General features: G+C 36.3%; 1 protein-coding gene across 9 annotated transcripts in view; it reads left to right on the forward strand.

Annotated features, from left to right (window-relative positions):
* Positions 1-23,523, forward strand: part of LOC128931694 (uncharacterized) — an 818,901-nt gene that overhangs the window by 783,809 nt on the left and 11,569 nt on the right. For all 9 annotated transcript variants that reach the window (XR_013533632.1, XR_008480428.2, XM_078368202.1 and 6 more), the window contains 2 exons: positions 10,034-10,344; positions 13,328-13,453. The gene's annotated coding sequence lies outside the window, so the exon portion shown is untranslated. The remainder of the gene's footprint in view (positions 1-10,033; positions 10,345-13,327; positions 13,454-23,523) is intronic.

Genomic DNA, 23,523 nt, shown 5'->3' on the forward strand with positions numbered 1-23,523 from the left:
TAGGTATTTCCCTATGTTCCTATTTTGGCTATTTTCTCCACCTTTGGGTGGGACCATACATAAGCGTTTTTAGGTGCTGACCAAAGTTTTCTGCTTGTGTAGGTTAACACACTTTGAGTTATGACATGCTTTGGCTCTGTCTCCACCAAATCTCATCTTGAATTGTAATGTCCACAATCCCATGTGTCAAGTGAAGGACCTGGTGGGAGGTGACTGGATCATGGGGGCAGTGAGTGAGTCCTCACCAGATCTCATGGCTTTATAAGGGGCTCTTTCCTTTTCACTTCCTGCCCTCTTTGTCGCTCTTGCTCTCTTGCCTGCCTCCACGTAAGACGTGCTTGCTTCCCCTCCCACCATGACTGTAAGTTTCTTGAGGCCTCCCCAGCCATCCTGAACTGTGAGTCAATTAAACCATTTTTCTTTATAAATTACCCAGTCTCGGGCTGTTCTGTATAGTAGTGTGAAAACAGACTAATACAAGTTGTTTTCTAGTGAATATATTACCAATCCTGGTACTTCCATCTTCACAGAGGTTTTTTAAAATACGAAAACTTAGGTACATTTTCAGGACAATGACAACTAATACATACTTGTGTTTGCAGGCTTTCAAAAAGATACGAATATTATACTTCTATGCCAAGCTTCTAATTTTTTCTTTCAATTTTATATTCTTAGCACTTGAGAACACAGCTCACTTTCATTTATACATTTATTCATTCATCCAGGTGGTATTAATTTTGCATCTTCAGTGTGCTAAACACTGTTAAATGCACTGAATATACATTAAATTAAAAAAAAAACAGAATTTCTCCCTTAAGGAACTTACTTTGCAATAGGAAGAAAAACAACAACAAAATATACGTAAATATCTTCTAGTATTGATAGGTTCCATAGAATATAAATTAGTCTAGTTTTAGAATGATAGAGTGATATGTATGTGTGTGTGCGCATATGTATAGTTCTGTGTATCACTGAAGCACTTTATACACACACATAAAAAATATATGTTATTAAGATTATAATATTTGAAAATTATTGAGACTTTATGGCCCAAAATATTGTCATAATAAACATTGCACAAAGAAACAAATGTATATTCAGCTGTAATTGGGCATAATGTTCTATAAAAGTCAGTTAGGTCAAATTGGTTGACTTCATTGTTTAACCTTTACTATCATTTACACCCTTATTGAATTTTTGTCTATGTATAACATATATATACATATAATATATTTATATAAATATATATATAAATGTATATATTATATTAGTGGGAAGGTATATATTAGATGGTAGCTCAGGAGTTCCACCCTCTTCACTTTAGGCCCATGATACTTGGGGGTGACTACACTGAAACTATACCTGGAGTCTTACTTCAGGGCCATAAAACTAAGATCACCCACATGTTCCCCTTCAATAAGATATTCCTATGGACTAGTGACTACCAATGACTGGTGACTATACAATATGGTTAAATATATTAACCATAGATTTATATATATATATATATATTCATAGACAAAAATTCAGTAAGGGTATATATATATATGTGCATATGTATACACACACACACACACACACACACACACACACACATGGTTAAACTAGTTGTATACATATATGGTTAAACTGGTTTCTTATATAACGATATAGTTTAATGGTGTAACTAGAGAGTGGTGAATGCTATCTGGCACGGTACACCTCAACAGACAAACACCATCGCCACCTTCCCGACGGTATCTCCCAGGAGGAACTGAGACTATTAACAAAGCCTTGTTCATGGAAGATTCCCAGCCTGATTTCTTCTGTTGGGGTCTTACTTTGAGCTTGTGATAATAAACACTAACTTCTGTAAAATTTATTCATCACAGTATTAATTTTTATTCAGCACCAAACCAGAACTTTCATAGGACAATCTAAAATTCAAAGTCTTAAGTCCCTTGAAAGGGTCATAAGTATATTAATTGACTTTAGCCTTTAAGCATACAAGATCAATTTTCTAAGATGACTTCTTAGAATGTGGAAGTATATTAACTAGAAATATTTTTCTGTGACTTTCCTTTTCTTATAATGTCCTAGTCAGCTTTTGGAAATGGTGTGATGCTGACTTTATAAAATGAGTTGGAAAACGTTCTTTTCTTCTCTATTTTGTGCAGATATTTGGGTGATATTGGTCTAATTTTTTTCTTAAATACTTCTTGAAATTCACCTGCAAAACTGAGCTTGAAATGTCCTTTCTGGGAAACGTTTTATTAATTTCAGTTAAATGTTTTGAAAAAATATGGCGCTATTCAGATCTATTTCTTATAGTGTCAGTTTCAGTACATTGTGTTTTTCAAAGGATTAGTCCACTTTATGTGGTCATAATTATTTTTATAAGGTTGTTCCTGATAATCTGTCATTCGTAATGTCATTTTGTAACAGTTGTAAAATCAGGAGTGATATTTTCTCTTTTAATATTGAGATTGGCAATTTACAATTTTATAGCCTCTTTTCTAAGCACTATTTCTGGGATTATTCATTTTAACAGTGTTTTGAAAGGTTTCCTTTAGTATTTCTTTTAGTGCTGTCTTGTAAGTGATACATTCCTTAAATTTTTGGGTAACAGAATATATCTTTACATAGATTTCCGGATTGAGAAGTTTGGGCTTTATTTTTCTCTATTCTTTTTTCTTCTATTTCCCTGATTTTTGTTCTTTGTTAATTTTTTTTTTTCTACATGTTTTAGGTTAACTTTGCTCTCCTTTATTTAGCTTGCTAATGTGATGATTTATCAAGTTAAATAAAGGAGAGTAAATTTAAAACTCTCCCTTGGTAATTTACAGAGAGAGAGACTTTGGCACTATTTTTAACGGCAAAAACTGCAATTACTTATGCAACACCTTCTCATGTGTGCAATGTTTTCTTTTTTTCCTAACACAAATATAAACATATAGTTCTCCCTCTAAGCATTAGTGTAACTGTATCTCACAGACTTTGATGTTGCATTTTCTTTATTATTAAGTGTGAAATTAATAATGCTGTGATTTCTCCTTTTACCCATGACTTATTTAAAATTGTTTGGTCTAACATTGTATTGCATTGGTAGCTTTCTAGAAATCTTATTTTTGTTGATTTCTATTTAAATTCTGTAGAAGAGAAAATGCTCTGTAAGATTATCATATTTGAAAGTTATTAAGACTTATTTTATGGCCCAACATATAATTTGTCATGGTAAATGTTTCACAAAGAAATACATGTGTATTCTGCTGTTACTGCTTACCATGTTCTATACATGTCAGTTAGGTCAAGTTAACTGACTGCATTGTTTGACTTTTACTATCATTTATACTCTTACTTATTTTTTTGTCTATAAATCACATTTTCTTGATACTGCTTACAGAGAGTTTTAAAATCTCCACCTACGATTATAGATTTGTCTATCTCACCCTTCTTTCATTTTTTGTATATTTAAAATGCTTTATTTTTTTATTTTTTTTTTTGAGATGGGAGTTTCACTCTCGTTACCCAGGCTGGAGTGCAATGGCGCGATCTCAGCTCACTGCAACCTCCGCCCCCTGGGTTCAGGCAATTCTCCTGCCTCAGCCTCCCGAGTAGCTGGGATTACAGGCACGCACCACCGTGCCCAGCTAATTTTTTGTATTTTTAGTAGAGACGGGGTTTCACCATGTTGACCAGGATGGTCTCAATCTCTTGACCTCGTGATCCACCCGCCTCGGCCTCCCAAAGTGCTGGGATTATAGGCGTGAGCCACCGCGCCCGGCCTTTAAAATGCTATTTTTAGTTGCATGAACATTTTTAGTTGTTATAAATGTTTTTAATTAATCAGTCTTTTAATCATTATGAACTGTTCTACTTTATCACCAGTAATGCACCTTCTCTTGATGCCTACTTGGTCTGAAAGTCATAAAACCATCTCATCTTCTTTATGCTTAGTGTGTACATTACATTTCTTTTTTCCTCTTATTGTCACTCTCTCTGTGCCTGTATATTTAAAGTGTTTGTTTTAAGCACTTTAAAAAAATGCTTCATTGGTCTGATTATTCAGTCTGATAATATCACTCTTTTAATTAAAAATTTTAGTCCATTTACTTCTAATGTAATTAGCAATATATCTACCAAAGTGGAGTTTACATTTTTTGTCTCAGCACTATTTATTGATCTTATATTCGTCCATTCCCTCTTTATTAGCTTCAATTTACTATTTTTAGTATACCAGTTTTTATCTTCTAATTTCCTTGGAGTTACACATCTTTTATTATATTAGACATTTTCTCTAGGGATTATATGTCATTTCCTTTATTCCATAGAGTCAAGTTAGATTAAGTATTGTACCACTTAAAAAAAAAAACAGGTTAAGAGTCTATTGACAGCATAATTCTATTTTTCACAATCCTTTCTTTTCATTATTGATGTATTATTTCTAATCCATGTATACTATCAATTTGGTAATAAAATGTTATTTTTTATTTAAATCATCAGTTATTTTTAAAACTTAAGAGAAACAATATATATTTCTGTGTTTACCAGCATATTTGCAATTTTTACTTTTTGTTTGAATATAAATTTCAGCATCCATGTGATATGTTACTTCACCTTGACACTTGTTAGTATTTCTGTTAGTACAGTCTTATGGGTGACAAATATTTTTAGGTTTTGTTTATCACGAAATATCTTGATGTATAATTCTAATTGGCAATAGACTTTTTTTGTAGTTAAGTACTTTGGAGATGTCTTTACATCGTTTTCTATATTTGATAGTTTTCTATAAGAGGTTTATTATTCTGATAACTAAAATATATATATAATTCTATATGTTTCTCTTTTCTTTTTGGGGGGTAACTTCAAATACACATATGTTATTCTATACATGTAAAATTCTATATGGCAATCAGACTTTTTTATAATTTTCTTTTCCATTTTTGTCCAGGTTGAATAACTTTTATTTTTCAAAGTTATTGAAAAATAAATGCCACTTTCTTCTGCCGTTTCTAATTTTACCTTAAAGCCACTCAGTGCATTTTTCTTTTCAGACATTATAACTTTTTTCAGCTCTAGAATTTTTATTTTTAATTTTGTTTAGAGTTTCCTTTTCTCTGCTGTTACTCATCATTTATTTATACATGTTCACTTTTCCTTTAAATGTTTGATTTATAAGAACTGTTTTGTAATGTTTGTTCATTATTTCAGAAGTCTCAATAATCTGTTGTTATTAAATCATTTTTTGTCTTGATTAGTAGTAATATTTCTGAACTTCTTTATAAGTCAAGTAATTTGTAAAATTTAATTCTGACTATTGTAAACATGAATTAGAGGGAGTCTGCATTGTGCTGTTTTCTTTGCGAAGGGTTGATTTTTACTCTGACCAACAGTTACATAACTGATGAATATTCTTGATCTAGTCAGAATGGGTTTTATTATTTTGTTGGCCATGTTTAGCTATATGTTCCTTAGTACAAGATGGATATCCTACTTTAGGCTGTAATCCTTACTCATAATGTTTGCCTTTCTGGGGCCTCAATTCAAAACCCAATGTGCTTTGTGTGACATTTGCACTCTGACTGGGATAAACAATCCCGTATATTCTAGCACTTCCAGCAGTTCATTTTGATTATTTGGTATATACCCAGTAATGGGATTGCTGGGCCAAATGGTATTTCCATTTCTAGATCCTTGGGGAATTGCCACACTGTCTTCCACAATAGTTCAACTAATTTACACTCCCATCAGCAGTGTAAAACCATTCCCATTTCTCCTCTGCAGCATGGTGTCTCCAGGTTTTTTAATGATTGCCATTCTAACTGGCATGAGATGGTATCTCAATATCATTTCTATTTGCATTTCTCTAATGACCAGTGATGATGAGCTTTCTTTAATATGTTTGTAGGCTGCATAAATGTCTGCTTTTGAAAAAATGTCTGTTCATGTCCTTCACCCACTTTTTGATGTTTTATTTGTTTGTTTGTTTTTCTTGTTAATTTGTTTCAGTTCTTTGTAGATTCTGGATATTAGCCCTTTGTCAGATGGGTAGATTGCAAAACTTTTTCCCATTGTGTTGGTTGCTGGTTCACTCTAATGATAGTTTCTTTTGCTGTGCAGAAGCACTTTAGTTTAATTAGATCCCATTTGTCTATTTTGGCTTTTGTTGCCATTGCTTTGGTGTCTTAGTCAGAAAGTCCTTGCCCATGCCTGTGTCCTGAGTGGTACTGCCTAGGTTTTCTTCTAGGGTTTTTATGGTTTAGGTCTTGTGTTTAAATATTTAATCCATCTGGAGTTAATTTTTGTATAAGATGTAAGGAAGGGATCCAGTTTAAGCTTTCTGCATATGGCTAGCCAATTTTCCCAACACGATTTATTAAATAGGGAATTGTTTCCCCATTACTTGTTTTTGTCAGGTTTGTCAAAAATCAGATGATTGTAGATGTGTGACATTATTTCTGAGGCCTCTGCTCTGTTCCATTGGTCTATATCTCTGTTTTGGTCCCAGTATCATGCTGTTTTGTTTACTGTAGCCTTATAGTATAGTTTCAAGTCAGGTAACATGATGTCTCCAGATTGCTTTGTTTTGTTTTTGCTTAGAATTGTCTTCACTATGCTGTTTCTTATTTGTTTCCATATGAAATTTAAGGTGTGTTTTCCCAATTCTGTGAAGAAAGTCAGTGGTATTTTGGTGGGGATAGCACTGAATCCATGAATTCCTTTGGACAGTATGGCCATTTCCACAATATTAATTCTTCCTACCCATGAGCATGAAATGTTTTTCCATCTGTTTGTGTCCTCTCTTATTTCGTTGTGCAGTGGTTTGTAGTTCTTGAAGAGGTCCTTCACATCTCTTGTTTGATGTATTCCTAGGTATTTTATTCTCTTTGTAGCAATTGTGAATGGGAGTTCACTCATGATTTGGCTCTCTGTTGTCTGTTATTGGTGTACAGGAATGCTTGTGATTTTGCACATCGATTTTGTATCCTGAGACTTTGCTGAAGTTGCTTGTCATCTTAAGGAGATTTTGGGCTAAGACAATGGAGTTTTCTAAATATATAATCATGTCATCTGCAAATAGAGACAATCTGATTTCCTATTTTCCTAACTGAATATTCTTTTTGTCTTTTTCTTGTCTGATTGCCCTGGCCAGAACTTCTAATACTATATTGAACAGGAGTGGTGAGAGAGGGAACCCTTGTCTTGTGATTATTTTCAAAGGAAATGTTTGCAATTTTTGTGCATTCAGTATGATATTGGCTGTGGGATTTTCTTAAATAGCTCTTATTATTTTTGAGATATGTTCCATTGATACTGAGTTTATTGAGTTTTTAGCATAAAGAGCTGTTGAATTTTGTCAAAAGCCTTCTCTACATCTATTGAGATAATCATGTGGTTTTTGTCTTTGGTTTTGTTTATGTGATGGATTACATTTATTGATTTTCATATGTTGAACCAGCCTTACATCCTAGGGAGGAAGCCAACTTGATCATGATGGATAAGCTTTTTGATGTGCTGTTGGATTCAGTTTGCCAGTATTTAATTGAAGATTTTTGCATCAATGTTCATCCTGGATTTTGGCCTGAAATTTTCCTTTTTAGTATTGTCTCTGCCAGGTTTTGGTATCAGGATGATGTTGGTCTCATAAAATGAGTTAGAGATAATTCCCTATTTTTATATTTGTTGGGAATAGTTTCAGAAGGAATGGTACCAGCTCCTCTTTGTACATCTGGTAGAATTTGGCTGTGAACTCATCTGGTCCTGGACTTTTTTTGGTTGGTAGGCTATTAAATGCTTCCTCAATTTCAGACCTTTTTATTGGTCTATTCAGGGATTCAACTTCTTCCTTGTTTAGTCTTTGGAGGGTGTAATTGTCCAGGAATTTATCCATTTCTTGTAGATTTTCTGGCATATTTACATAGAGGTATTTATAGTATTCTCTGATGGTAGTTTCTATTTCTGTGGGATTGGTGGTGATATTCCTTTATCATTTTTTATTGCATCTATTTGATTCTTTTCTCATATTCTTTATCAGTCTGGCTAGCGGTCTATCTATTTTGATGGTGTTTTGTAAAAACCACCTCCTGAATTATTTGGCTTTTTTGAAAGGTTGTCTTGTATCTCTGTCTCCTTCAGTTCTTTCCTACTCATAGTTATTTCTTGTCATCCTCTAGCTTTTGAATTTGTTTGATCTTGTTCCTCTAGTTCTTTTAATCAGGATGTTAGGGTATTGATTTTTTTTTTAAATCTTTCCTCATTTCCTTTGTAGGAATATAGTACCATAAATTTCTCTCTACACACTGCTTTAAATGTGACCCAGAGATTCTGGTATGTTGTATCTTCATTCTCACTGGTTTCAAAGAACATCTTTATTTCCGCCTTCACTTCATTATTTAAACAGTAGTAAATCAGGAGCAGGTTGTTCACTTTCCATGTAGTTGTGCAGTTTAAGTGACTTTTTTTAATCTTGAGTTGTAATTTGATTACACTGTGGTCTGAGACACTGTTTGTTCTGATTTCCGTTCTTTTGCATTTGCTGAGGAGTATTTTACTTCCGATTATGTGGTCAATTTTAGAGTAAGTGTGATGTGGTGCTGAGAATAATGTATATTCAAGTCCTGGATATCCTTGTTAATTTTCTGTGTCATTGATCTATCTAATATTGACAGTGGGGTGTTAAAGTCTTCCACTATTATTTTTTGGGAGTCTAAGTGTCTTTGTAGGACATTAAGAACTTGCTTTATGTATCTGGATACTCCTAAATTGGGTGCATTTATTTATATATGTATGTATGTGTATATATATATACGCATATATAAGATACAAAATATATGCATTTTTATATATGAAATATATATATTATATATATGTGATAGCTCTTCTTGTTGCATTGATCCCTTTACCATTATATAATGCCATTCTTTGTCTCTTTTGATCATTGTTGGTTTAAAGTCTGTTTTTTCAGAAACTAGGATTGCAACCCCTTCCTTTTTTTTTTTTTTTGCTCTCCATTTGCTTAGTAAATCTTCCTCTATCCCTTTATTTTGAGACTATATATGTCTTTTCATGTAAGATGGGTTTTCTGAATATAGCACACTGATGGGTCTTGACTCTATCCAATTTGCCAGTCTGTTTCTTTTGATTGGGGCATTTAGCCCATTTACATTTAAGGTTAATACTGTTATGTGTGAATTTGATCCTGCCATTTTGATGCTAGCTAGTTGTATTGCCTGTTAGTTAATGCAGATTCTTCCTAGTGTTGATGGTCTTTATGATTTGGTATGGTTTTGCAATGGCTGGTACTGCTTGTTCCTTTAAATGTTAAGTGCTTCCTTCAAGAGCTCTTGTAAGGCAAGCCTGATGGTGACAAAATATCTTCTCAGTTGCTTGTCCATAAAGGATTTTATTTCTCCTTGACTTATGCAGCTTAATTTGGCTGGATATAAAATTCTGGGTTGAAAATTTTTTCTTTAAGGATGTTGAATGTTGGTCCCCACGCTCTTATGATTTGTAGGTTTTCTGCCAAGAGATCCATTGTGAGTCTGATGGGCTTCCCTTTGTGAGTAACCCCACCTTTCTCTCTGGTGCCCTTAGCATTTTTCCCTTCATGTCAACCCTGGTGAATCTGACGATTATGTGTCTTGGGGTTGCTCTTCTCTAGGAGTATCTTTGTGGTGTTCTCTGTATTTCCTGAATTTGAATGTGGGCCTGCCTTGCTAGGTTTGGGAAGTTCTCCTGGAAAATAACCTGAAGAGTATTTCCCAACTTGGTTTCATTCTCCCTGTCACATTCAGGTACACCGATCAAATGTAGATTTGATCTTTTCACATAATTCCATATTTCTTGGAGGCTTTGTTTTCATTTCTTTTTCCTCTTTTTTCTCTATTCTTGCCTTCTTGCTTTATTTCATTGAGTTAATGTTCAATCTCTGATATCCTTTCTTCTGCTTGATTGATTTGGGTATTGAAACTTGTATATGCTTCATGAAATTCTCATGCTCTGTTTTTCAGCTCCATCAGGTTGTTTATGATTTTCTCTACACTGGTTATTCTAGGTGGCATTCTGACTAACCGCGGACCTGCAACAGAGTGGCCTGACTGTTAGAAGGAAAACTAACAAACAGTAAGAAATAGTTCAACATCAACAGAAAGGATGTCCACTCAGAGACCTCCTCCAAAGGTCACCAACTTCAAAGACCAAAGGTAGATAAATCCACAAAGATGGGAAGAAACCAGCACAAAAAGGCTTAAAATTCCAAAAACCAGAACACCTCTTCTCTTCAAGGGATCACTGCTCTTTGCCAGCAAGGGAAAAAGACTGGATGGAGAATGAGTTTGACTAATTGAGAGAAGCAGGCTTCAGAAGGTGGGTAATAACAAACTTCTCTGAGCTAAAGGAGCATGTTCTAACCCAATGCAAGGAAGCTAAGAATCTTGAAAAAAGTTTTCACTTTTTAGCAGTATAAAACAAAAGCCCTAATGGCTACATTGATGCTACCAACTTGAATCTACTGTGGTAGTCAGGGATACTGGGTTGCCCGCATTTATGTGGGTCAACCAGGATACAATTTTGAGGCTGAGGGTATATACGCTTTCTTTGAAGCATATATATTACTTCATGAATGGGAAGTGACACCTGAAGGAGAGTTGGAGCATTAACAGAAGTAGAGGGATGGGTGTTGGCATGGCAGTCATTTCTAGTATAATGTACTGTAGATCATCGTATCTTCACATTAAAGACATGACGAAGTAGGAAGTGTGCTCTCAATGCTGGAGTTGAGGAAACAAGAATGTTATTGTTACCTCATGCATTGAAAATAAATAGAATGGTATTTAATAATAAAATGACAGTAAATAGAATGCTTTCCTAATAAAGCATTAGGTTGATAGGTATAAATGCTCATTTATAACCACTATAATCAACAGAAGATAAATCATTGTTAATTAAGACTACATTGTTACAGGTCTTTCTGAATTTTTTTTTCCATTTCTTTCTTTTTTTTTTTTTTTTTTGAGACATAGTATCACTCTGTTGCCCAGGCTGGAGTGCAGTGGTGCAATCTCTGCTCACTGTAACATCTACCTTCCAGGTTCAAGCAATTCTCCTGCCTCGGCCTCCTGAGTAGCTTGGATTACAGGTGTGTGCCACCATGCCTGGCTAATTTTTATATTTTTAGTAGAGACAGCATTTTGCCATGTTGGCCAGGCTGGTCTCAAACTCCTGACCTCAAGTGATGTGCTTGCCTTGGCCTCCCAAAGTGCTGGGATTCCAGTCATGAGCCACTGCACCAGGCTGGTGTTCCTGATTTCTTGGAAACAAGGTTAATGGTTATGCTATTACATAGAAATTGCAATGGCATTTATGATCCCCTTGCCCCTGCACTGGTTAAATCCACTGTTGACTTTTTACCCTCTTCAGAAAATTACTATTCTGACAAAACTGTGGACTCTACTTCCACAGGAATAGAACACAGATGCAATAGGTCAGAAAAATAATAAATAAAGAAATAAACACAGAATATTGAAGTAAGAGTTGAAATTTGCAGCATATAGCAGAAATATGGAAATAGCTTCTCTGGCATTAAGTAAAGCAGGCAGTCAACAAATTACAGACCATTCTGGAGGAAAAGCAAAACTTACTGAGAAATGCCATGATGATGTATAAACTTTGAGTGTACTCATTAACAAAGATTGACAATTTTATATAAATAGAATGACTGTGACCTAGAAAATTGTAAACTTTCAGGACAAGAACAAACTTGAATAGAGTAGTCATGGTTTTGGGACCCCCAAATGATTAAATGTCATTGACAGTTGCTTTAACAAATGTCATTCACCCAGTGTGCTACTCATTAAAATTGAGCTGTTAAATCTTTATAATTTTCTAAAAGCAAATTTGTTATGGCAAGATTATTCATGGATATGTGTGCATATAAATTTAATCACTTCCAAAAATCATTCCAATAAAGAATTTATTGAACACCTATGAGTACACATCTCATAAGTAGGTTTATGAGAGCCAGTTACAGTACCCAAAGGAACAACTCCATTGCTAATATCTTACAAATAGCTACTAAATTCAGAAGTGTATAGATATTAATTCACCATATTTCTTTGCTTAACACAAATTACTACAGGGCAATTATATTTTTCACTGTCTACTTCTCCCACATTCTGAACATTTTCCTTTTCTAGCACCTGTAGGACACGTAAGATCTGTAAGACACTCTTTAGGATGCCAGAAAGTAGTGCAGTTATGTTGGTGGGCTCTAGAGGTGAACCTACTTTTACTCCTGCTCCAGCTCCTTTTAGAAGCTGAAACCACTCACTCCATCTCCACCCCAGCCTCCTCCAGGTGGTCTTCCTGTGGGAGTATGATAGAGGTCTTTATTTATAAATCAATGGATGTCATTTATTTAAATAGTTAGATCTGCTTAACTTTGGGGAAAAATCTCCAAGCACCCTAACTCCCTACTAAACATTTAACATAATTCAAAATGTATTCTCAATAATTATTTGGTAGAATTTGGCAAAATCTATATGAATTCTCTAGCTGGTGCCCTATACAGCTGCCTTAACCTCTACGGTGTATGACCATCCGAAAGGTAATCCACAGGCTCCTGTTTCCTCATGTGAAATGTAAAAATGATTTTACTACCTATCTAATAAGGCTGTTGTGCCGTTCAAAGAAATCAACTCATAAAACATTCAGAACATTACCAGTGTAATCAGTGCTCAGCAAGGATTGGTAATGTGGTCACATTATTTGTCTTGCAAATAGAAATAACTTTGGGGATACAAGGGTATTAGCAACATTACACAGTGACCAAAGGCATGAACTGGAACTGCCCAGAGCAAATGAAGATGTATGGTTAACTGATAGCTGTTGTTAGCTAAGAATTAGTACAGATACTAGGAATGCAGTTAGTGTAGATGCTATATTAAGAAAACCACAGGAGATTTGTGACCAACGAAGAGTCTGAGGCATCTGTATTGTGCTGGAGTTCAGAGAGTAGGGTGGCAGAAGAGGAATAAAGTAGAGTTTTCAGAGTTTAGTCTGTTGGAGACTATGCCCAAAATGCTGTAATGCTTACAAGGTAGTGCTTATGATTTGGCACTCCTGATTCAACGTAGATAGATCTCATCCCCGATACCCGTTTTGTTTCCCAGTATGGGCATGTATAAATGGGAGCCATTCTGATTTGCTTGCCCGTGAGGTTATAGTCCGAGCCATCATGTGAAACCATTATTACTTGGGGCCAGTAAGGTCACAGAAGCCCTATTTCAAGAGTATTCCATTTGAAACCCCCCCTCTTTATAGATTCTTGTTTCTTCTGAATTTCTTCTAGGCATAGCCTTACACAGTCTCATCCTCATCCACACACCCGTGTGTGGACTGCAGCCAGAGTAAGTGAATGAATATTCGGTGCCCACTGTCATCATGGCTCATTCCAACCAACGGTGAAATAAAAGAGGTAGGTGTCAGAATAACTTCTTCTGATCAGCACTTTGGGCATAGAAACTCACCTTTATTCCTCTTCATCCATCCTGCTCTTTGAACTCCAGCACAATACAGATGCCTCAGCCTCTTCACTGGTCACAGATCTTCCACGGTTTGCTTAATATAGCATCTACACTAACTGTATTCCTCGTATCATACTAACTCTATCCCTACATTTTTAACAGCCTATTTTTACCCATTTTAAACTGGCTATTTCCTCACCTCTGCCATCTTGCATTTTCTAAATTGAGGATGCCTTACCCTAGTCCTCAGCCCCCAAAAATACCAGAACTGTTTCTATGGTGGCAGACCTCAGAAAAGCCATCACGGAGCCTTGGAGTAGTTAAAAGGTCTCTAAGACGGGGCAAACTTTGAATGTGCTGAGGTGAAAGAGTGAATTTTTAGGGAAACCATGTCTAGCAATACTGATAATAACACATGTAGTACACAGCGGAGTACAGACTGATAGAAATACATGTTTATCTGGCACCAGGCACAGTGGCCCATGCCTGTCATCCTAGTACTTTGGGAGGCAGAGATGGCAGGATCATGGGGTCAGGAGTTTGAGACCAGCCTGGCCAACATGGTGAAACCCTCTCTCTACTAAAAATACAAAAAATTTGCCAAATGTGTTGCCATGCACCTGTAATCCCAGCTACTTGGGAGGCTGAGGCAGGAGAATCACTTGAACCCAGGAGGCAGAGTTTGCAGTGATCCAAGATTGCACCATTGGACTCCAGCTTGGGCAACAAGAGCAAAACTCTGTCTTAGAAAAAATAAAAATAAAAGAGTTTATCTGGGTAAGATGGAGACTCGGTATGAAGGGATTTAGAAATGAAAGGGAAAAGTCAGGATTTAGTGCAAAGAGATGCATAAAGTTTAGGAGTTTTTATCTGGAAGGCAACATTAAGAAGAAAGTTGCAGCATTCTGCAAGTAGAAAATGACTTAAAAAAAAAAGCAAAAAGTCTGGCCAGGCTTGGTGGCCATGCCTGTAATCCCAGCACTTTGGGAGATAAAAGCTGGTGGATCACCTGAGGTCAGGACTTTGAGACAAGCACGTCTCTACTAAACATACAAAAAAACTAGCTGGGCCTGGTGGTGGGCACCTGTAGTCTCAGCTACTCGGGAGGTGGAGGCAGGAGAATTGCTGGAACCTGGGAGGCTGAGGTTGCAGAGTGCCGAGATCGTGCCATGGAACTACATCCTGGCCGATAATGGTGAGCCTCTGTCAAAAAAAAAAAAAAAAAAAATATATATATATATATATATATATATGTTTCTTATTAGAAAGGCAATTTATTATCTCAGATGTTGAATTGAGGGCATTTAAAATAATTGTTCATTTGTGCATTTTCTCATAATCTGCTTTCTACTTGCTGTAGGCCAATTATTTTCGAGCTGTCCTTAGTGCTTATTTTCATTTGTCCTGTAACTGTATATAACAGGCGCTCCGTCCTTAGTATTCTCAGCGCTGAGCATTCATGTCAGGGAGGAGTGCTGGAAAACAAAGATGTTAATTTTGTAAGTTAAATGTAGCTATTTCTTCAATATTCAATTTAGAGAGAGAATTTTATACAAAAGCACTGATTGAATATCCATCTGGTAGGTCTTTAGCATTGATATCTAATTTCTTTCCACGGCACGTGTAGCTGCGGAGACACCTCAGGGACTGTTGGAATAACATCGCTGCCGCGGGCCATGGAAAATTCTGTACGCTGCTTTCCATACATGTTTGGTTACAGCTGGATCTGGATTGGGTGTTTCGGGTTTTCTAGCGAAATTGCTGCCTCCTTCATATGCACCAAATGCATCTGCCTCTTTCTGTTTCAACTGAAGCCTTTTAAACCGGACGTGCAAATGTGAATACGCTGATTAAAAACTAAAAATGCCCAGATAGACTGACAGACACAGAAGGACCCAGAGAGAACGCCAGCGTAATGCTTCCCAAGCAAGAACTACAAAAAGATGTAACAAAGAAGAGGAAAAAAAGAAAATAAGAAAAAAGTTCTTTCTGTTCCATGTTCAAGATTCCATTAGAATCTGTTGTGAGCGTGTGTATTTTTGTTTCAAGTGTTTCCTCGGAGAGAATAATTATTTCCCTTTTCTGTGGAAAGAATTCTCTCACCAGGAGCGGGATGCATTCTGCCTGGACCTGACAGCTCCATCCTATTTCTACCAGATCAATGTGGGCCTAGTCTTGCAGTCACTGTGGCTTTTGTTCGATCTCAGTAATTCTCAGATTGACTCCCCACAAATGCAGTGAGGAGGAGCCAGTGATCCCACACAGCCACTGACTTGTTATTGCCATACACAATTATTGAAGAGGTGTGCAGCAGAAACCCCAGGAATAGCATCAAGAAGGAATGGCTTTTTCCATCATTACGGTCTCAGTAAAATCAGATATTGCTCCATCAACTGGCTTTTTAAACGAAAGTTTACATCCTTTTACTGAAAGTATGAATGAAATGCATGGCCACTGACAGAGAAAGGCTGTGCCTTCCGTGTGTGCCAGGAAGACAATTCATATTTTGACCCTAGTTTCCTTTATGCTGTTGATACTGCTGACAGCAAGTGAAATAATACTCGAATGCTTTGGCCCTTTCAGTGCTGTTGAAATAACACCTGCAAACGTGATGATGGATTTGTGCTTAGGATTCCTTCAGCCCTGTTTTCTAACGTGCATGTGTTTAGCACAAAAAAAATGCTAGTTACACATTAACAGTGTGGTGAATATGTCAGTGATATCCTGTCTTTCAGGTAATAATATGATGACTATGTGACAGGCATTTAACTCACTCACTTATGGATTTTTAAATACATGTATCAATTGAACATAAAAACAGAAAAAAAAATTCTTTGAAATGAAAGAAGAGAAACCCATTATCAAGAATTGTAAAGCATTTCTTCTGGATCCATTTATTCAAAACAAAGTTGAATTGAGGTATGAGCTGTGACTCTTCTCATGAAAAGTGGACCAGGGAAACAAAGGGAAATCTGGCAGAATGATACAGGTATTTCTGAACAATGTTATTTGAAGGATCGAGGGGGCTGCGTGTGCCTGTGTGAATGATGTCTGGGGAAGCATGAGGGTTAGGGAACATGAAGAAGTTAGAATTCTGGAGAAAATCTGAATCCCACTAGGGACTCTGGAAAGTAATTCTGCTTCTGGATACATCAAGCCTGGAGGTCATGGAGGCACTTATCACCTGTTTACACCTGGCTTAGCTCTTTATTCTAGGCAAACAGAGGCTCTATCAGGGCTGGCTATAGAAGAAGAAAAACCTGCCAGGCCAAAAAAAAAAAAACAAAAAAGGAAAAAAGAAAGACATTGTGCCAGTACAGAAATATTTTAGTACAATAAAAAACAAAAGCAAAAACACATCACTACCCTTGCCTTTCATGAAGCTCTTCCCTTCCTCCCTACTTCGCTAAGTTGCTCGATTGCTGACCAAGTAAAGGAAATTCTGAGTTAATTCTACACTTCACACTTCTTACATCATCTGGGCTTGATTTAGGATATGACTCCCACTGGTCTTATGCAAAACCTGGCTCAGAACATAATAAGAAAATGAAATAATTGTTTTTATGTTGACTAAATACCTAATTCTATGCAGCAAAGAGCTTCTGCAGTTAAGAAATATTTAGGTATCTAGTGGAACCCACAAATACTTTTTAAAGTTACATGTCATTTACATACTTTCTCAAAAAACAGATTTCAGATAGGTTGAGATATTAAATATAGAAAAAGAAACAACAAAAAAGCAGAGATAAAACGAGGTTAATATTTAATTTGGGGAAGGAAACAGTTCTTTGTAAACCTATAATTGAAGAGAAAGACCAGTTGAAAAATACTGATAGATAAAATGTCACAATATCTTTCTTCAAACTGGGGAATATTTACATTTCTAATTAAAAACGAATCGATTCCCTCAATATATAAAGAACATGCCCAAGTTCAAAAACAGAAAGTGCATGAAGGAAAAAATCCAAATGGTCTGTACCCCCACCACACACACATTTCTCCTAACCTATAATTAAAGAGACAGAAATTAGAAGAAAAATCCAATATGTCATCTTCTATGGTAGCAAAGATATTTCACAAAGTACAGTAGAGTTGGGCAGAGTGGCAACAAAAAGCGCTTGTGATGGCTGCCTTCGGTGCCGTCTTTACGGGGAGCAGTCTGGTCATAGCACAGAGGTCATTAAAATGCATATGTCTAATCAGACATGAGCGCGAAGAGTTTGAGAGCTGGACTTCATCAAGGCATTGTTGATAATAGGAAAGATTACACCAAGTGCTAGTGGCTAGAAAACTGTTTAAAATGGTCCAAAATCCATACACAGTATTATGTAGTTATCCAGATCATTGAAAAAATAATTTTTAATTGAAATTATGATCATAATAAAAAAGTGGGAAAATCAGAATAAAAGCATCGTATGATATTTAGCCCCAGTTTTTTGTTTTTTTTTTGAGACGGAGTTTCGCTCTTGTTACCCAGGCTGGAGTGCAATGGCGCGATCTCGGCTCACCGCAACCTCCGCCTCCTGGGTTCAGGCAGTTCTCCTGCCTCAGCCTCCTGAGTAGCTGGGATTACAGGCACGCGCCACCATGCCCAGCTAATTTTTGTATTTTTAGTAGAGACGGGGTTTCACCATGTTGACCAGGATGGTCTCGATCTCTTGACCTCGAGATCCACTCGCCTCGGCCTCCCAAAGTGCTGGGATTACAGGCTTGAGCCACCGCGCCCGACCTAGCCTCAATTTTTAAAAGAGGAAGAATGTCAGTATTAGCATTGCATGAACCTTGGACAGAAATGGAATGGCAGCACGTGCGAACAATGATGTCCTTGAGCATCATTTCTTTGATAATAGATACACTTGCTGACCCGCTCCCTCCTTATTTTTATACAAACTTGATTTTATTTTTACACAAGTGTCTACAGCCTTTATAACTCCGATGCCCAGTGTACCAGTATGGTCGCCATTAGCCACAGCTGGCCACTAAGCACTTGAAATGTGGCTGTTGGAAATGAGATGTGCTATAAATATACGCCAGTTTCAAAGACATAGTATAAAAATTCAAAGTATCTCTCTAATAAGTTTAAATATGGACTATATTAACATTTCACATAATGGGTAAAACAAAATGTATTATTAAAATTAACTTCACCTATTTCTCTTTTTTCTTTTTTTCAATGTGGCTACCAGAAAAGTTAAAAGTACTTATGTGGCTTGCACTGTATTTCTAGAGGACAGCACGATTACAGAATATGGTGATGCCTTCCGCTGACATTCCCCCTATATTCGGTACCATCTTCAAAACTTTGACATTCTTTAGTACAGGAGCTTTGGTTTCAGGGTTGCTTCTACAGCTTAGAATATGGACACGGATTCAGCAGGCAGGCTTTTAAAATTAAAATTACTTTTGAGGAGTTGTTACCCCTGACCTCACTAAGAGGAAGTGTTGCTTCCTGAGATTGCTTAAGAGTATATCAAATCGAAAATCCTGGAACAGAAGCATAGTACTACGCACACCTCTGTAGAGTCAGTCTCTACTAGGTTATGTTATTTTTTTTTTACTTTTTAATATCTAACTTGTCTGAGGCTAAGCAAGTAATCATGTCTCTGGGGCTCAGTTATTTTTCAACCCCAGGAGGAATAAAAAATTCCTCATCTGTAAAACAAAACGAGAAAGTTTTAAAGTGATAAAGTTGTGAAAAAGAAATGAGCAAATAATGTAAATGTTTAAAGAGTGACAAGTACATAGTTAAAAAGTTAATATATGCCACCTATTAAACTTTGTTAAATATATGAATATATGTAGGGAAAAAAGTAAAAAGATTAAAGGATCTGATCAAAATTTAAGAATATGTTGATCTTATAGAGAAGTAGCTTAAAAGAGTTGTTAATACCGCAGGCCAGGAAATAGGACTCGCTGTCTCCAAAGCTTACTCTGGCTTTCGGTAGCTTTCATCATGGACAACTCATATAAAGTCTCTGTGTATAGGTGTTTAGTTTCCTCTTCTGTATCATGGAGCAATGCAACTCACAAGGCAGTTGGAAAAATGAAGTGAATAAATGCATTTAAAATGCTTAAGACAGTGCTCTGCACAGTTAAATGTTTTGATAATTGTTACCTATTATTCTTACCATTGTGGGGAAAGTTGCCAACAAATCCGCACACCTGTGCATAAAACAAACATGAACCAAAAAACATTTGCAAATATCATATATGGTATTCCACAAGTGGATTCTTTGTGTGGGTTAATGATCCTCATGATATTTCTGAAGGCAGGAAGATCAGTAGCCTCGAGCAGTGCCTCTCATGCTTTACAATGTGCAGATACATGACCTTAGCCCTTATTAAGATGCAGACTCTCATTCAATAGGTCTGTGGTGGGGTCTGATTGAGATTCTACATATTTAATAAGCTCCCAATTGATGCCAGTGCTGCTGGGTCTCCCACCACAGACAGAGTAACAGGGGCTAAGGCATTAGACAAAATATTGTCTACTCTGACAGCAGGAGTAATTAAGGTGCAAGATATAGAACAAGTATCAGCATAAGCGTGTGAAACAACAGTCCTTTCAGTTTCATGCATTGACTACTTGCATAAGGATAGATTAGCTTCTTTCTCCTTTAATTGAATTCATCTCGTTAAGTTAGACAGGGGTCAGAAAACATCCTATTATAAAGATTATGATTCTGTAGCACAGACAGTTTGTGACATTTGCTCGGGTAAGTTTCAACACAAATACTTCCTAAAGAATAAACAGGCTTTCCCAGCGCTTTGGGAGGCCAAGGCAGGAGGATCATGAGTTCAAGAGATCGAGACCATTCTGGCCATGGTGAAACCCTGTCTCTACTAAAATACAAAAAATTAGCCAGGCATGGTGGTGCCCACCTGTAGTCCCAGCTACTCAGGAGGCTGATTCAGGGAATCACTTGAACACAGAAGACGAAGGTTGCAGTGAGCCACTGCACTCCAGCTCAGTGACAGAGCACGACACCATCTCAAAATAAAAATAAAAAATAAACAGGACCTTGAGAATATAGTTTTACTTTCAATGGTCCCTTCTTTATTTAGGATTTTGTGGACATCAGTTATTCAGTTAAGAAAATGCCCTTTTAATGTTAGCGTGCAAATAATTCTAATGATGAAAGACTGTTGAATTATATCAGATGCTTTTCCTGCACCTGTGGGTTTTCTCCTTTAATCTTCTGGTATAAAGGATTGTCATATTGATAGGTTTTTTAGTGCTAAGGCCTTCTTGCATTCTTTGGGAAAACTAGACTTGGTCACAGTGTATGTATCGCTGGATTCAGCTTGCCAGTGTTTTACTTGGCCTGTAGTGTACTTTTTGGTTTTTACATAGAGGTTACTAAACCCTTGTAGGATTATGTGAATGCATTCCCACTATTATTCCCATTCCCTAGAGGAGTTTGTACAGGAAGAGTTTCCGCACTATCACTTTTTCTATAGGGATTTCTTCAATGCTTTAGAACAGTCTCAAGTTCAAAAGTTCACAGATTTTTATTTAAAAAAACAAAACAAAACAAAAAACAGTATCATTCTTTTGCCCAGGCTGGAGTGCGTGATCTTGGTTCACCTGCAACCTCCACCTCCTATGTTCAAGTGATTCTTCTGCTTCAGCCTCCCAAGTACTTGGGATTACAGGCACGTGCCACCATGCCTGGCTAATTTTTCGTATTTTTGGTAGAAACAGGGTTTTGCCGTGTTGCCCAGGCTGGTCTCAAACTCCTAACCTCAAGTGATCCCCCTACCTCACCCTCCCAAAATGCTGGGGTTACATGGCCACCAAGACTGGCCATGAAGTTCACAGAGTTTTGCACCTTTTCCATTTTTACAAAATTTGTGTTTCTAATGAATTTCCACTGCTACTATCTGTCAGGTACAACGAAACTTTATGCCAGGGGTTTTGCATTATCTCATATGCAGTTTGTATCATATATAGTAAAGTACAATCACATAGACTTTTAGTTCACAGTGTGGCACTAATTTGCTATTTAAAAATACATGAGTCTTTGGTGTGTGCCCTGGGGATGCTAAATATCCACTTTCTGTCTCAGTCATATGATAGAAACCAGAACAGACGCAGAATCTTTGCATCCCAAAAGATCAGGAACTCAGTTGCTGAAGGGAGAAATACCCCATGTTCCTTGGGTCTTCAAGTAATTTGCGATTACTTATTAACTTGGCCATGTTACACAGACAATATGCTTTTTAATTATCTCATTTAATCCTCGCAGTAAGAAACTAGTTTATTCCCATTTCATGTAAAATTGAGCTTCCGAATGGTCATGTCCTAGAGTCAGAGAGACTGAATGAAGGAGGCAGGCTTACAACTCAGGTGGTTGTCAGATACTTTTTGTTATCTTGCCCTCTGTGTTGTAATTTTAGTTCCGAAAGCAGTGTAGAAAGTTTCCGTTATTTTCCAAAAAGCCTCATAGTTTTATTTTGTCCCAGATTCTGGGCGAAAGGGTCATGAAGTGGAAATTTCTATCAAGCCTCCCTCTTCATTCCTCATTCTCTATTTCCATTGCTCAGCTTCACTGTTCATCTTCTAATTATTGTCTCTAAATCACTGTAGATACACAAAAAAATACATGGAAAGATAGTTTATAATCAGGACTGTGAGTTTGCTCCTTCAGTGATTCAAGCACTTGGTTGTTTGCTTAACAAACAGTTCTACCGGACAAATCTCCAAGCCTCAACCTAAAATCCTTACTCTTTTTTATAATTCTTAAAATGCTGAAAGCCGAAAAATACATTTCTATGAAATGAATAAAACTGCATATAAAATGACAGGAGTAGCATTAATGAACTAAAATTAGTTCAAGTATATAAAACTCATTTAGCACATGCGCTTGATCAAAATGAACAAAGGTATTAAGTGTACCAAGAAAAATGACTTTGTACACCACAGATCTTCAACCTGCCTCCTCAGTAATGTGTTTTCTCATTTCAGACGCCATTGCATTTGTATTCCAGCCAATTTCCATACTATAAATGTCAGTCAACATAGGCTGATTATTCCTAAGAATGATTTAAAAAGAACCTTAACAACAGTAAAAGTCATGTCCGCATTTTCATTATGCATCTGAGCCTTTGGATTGTAAATATTCCCTCTGAGCTAATATTTTAGAATTCAAGGTCATATACAGGGGATTTTTTTTCCTTGCTAATTAGAAAATAGATTACTCCACTTGAAATTATGTAGGTGGAAATTCTTCCCTGAGGAATCTGTCTCTTTCAGATGTGTTTGATCATGTTCAATATTTTTTTAAGTATATTATATTTGCTTTTCCCCTTTCACCTACCAAATATGATGCACAGAATGCTTAAGGACTTGACTTATTATTCTAACATTAGTGATAAAGCTATATTTAAAGTAATGTACTAGAAGGCTTTCACCTGCACACAGTCTTCCTTATTAGATTTGCTCCTTATTTTCCTTGTAAAATTTCACATCTAATGTCCCCCCTGTATATTTATAAAAAAAACTTTATTGCAGATGAGTCTAATCACTATGTAAATTAGGTAATTATTTGGTGAATATTAACATTCTTTCTCATAGAAAGTAATACATATATTTTGAATCTTCTTTCCTTGCTTTGGGGGGGAAATAGCAATTTAAACAGTTATTGAACTCTTATTTGCATGCAAATGAGGCAATGAAGTAGCATTTCAGGATATGCAAAAGTATGTTTAATTTTCAATTTCAAATGTATTTCTTATTAGTGAGACTACATTGTTTTCAATGCAGTTTTCTTTTGCTGTTAGAATCATGTGTCACAGAAAGCTTTCTGGTAACTACTTGTATGCAGGGGCTTTCAATTTTTCTGAGTTCTTATATATCATGACAAAATAAGTATTTTTTTAAAGAGAAAACATATGATTAATAATTAGCACGAAGTAGGTACTTGATATTGTATTGAATGGCTGGCTTGAAGAGGGAAGACGTTATGAGAAGATACACTGATCATAAAAATATGAACATACAGTTGTATCTGAAAGAAAT

The sequence above is a fragment of the Callithrix jacchus genome, chromosome 4, assembly GCF_049354715.1.
Source record: "Callithrix jacchus isolate 240 chromosome 4, calJac240_pri, whole genome shotgun sequence".
Lineage (NCBI taxonomy): Eukaryota > Metazoa > Chordata > Mammalia > Primates > Cebidae > Callithrix > Callithrix jacchus.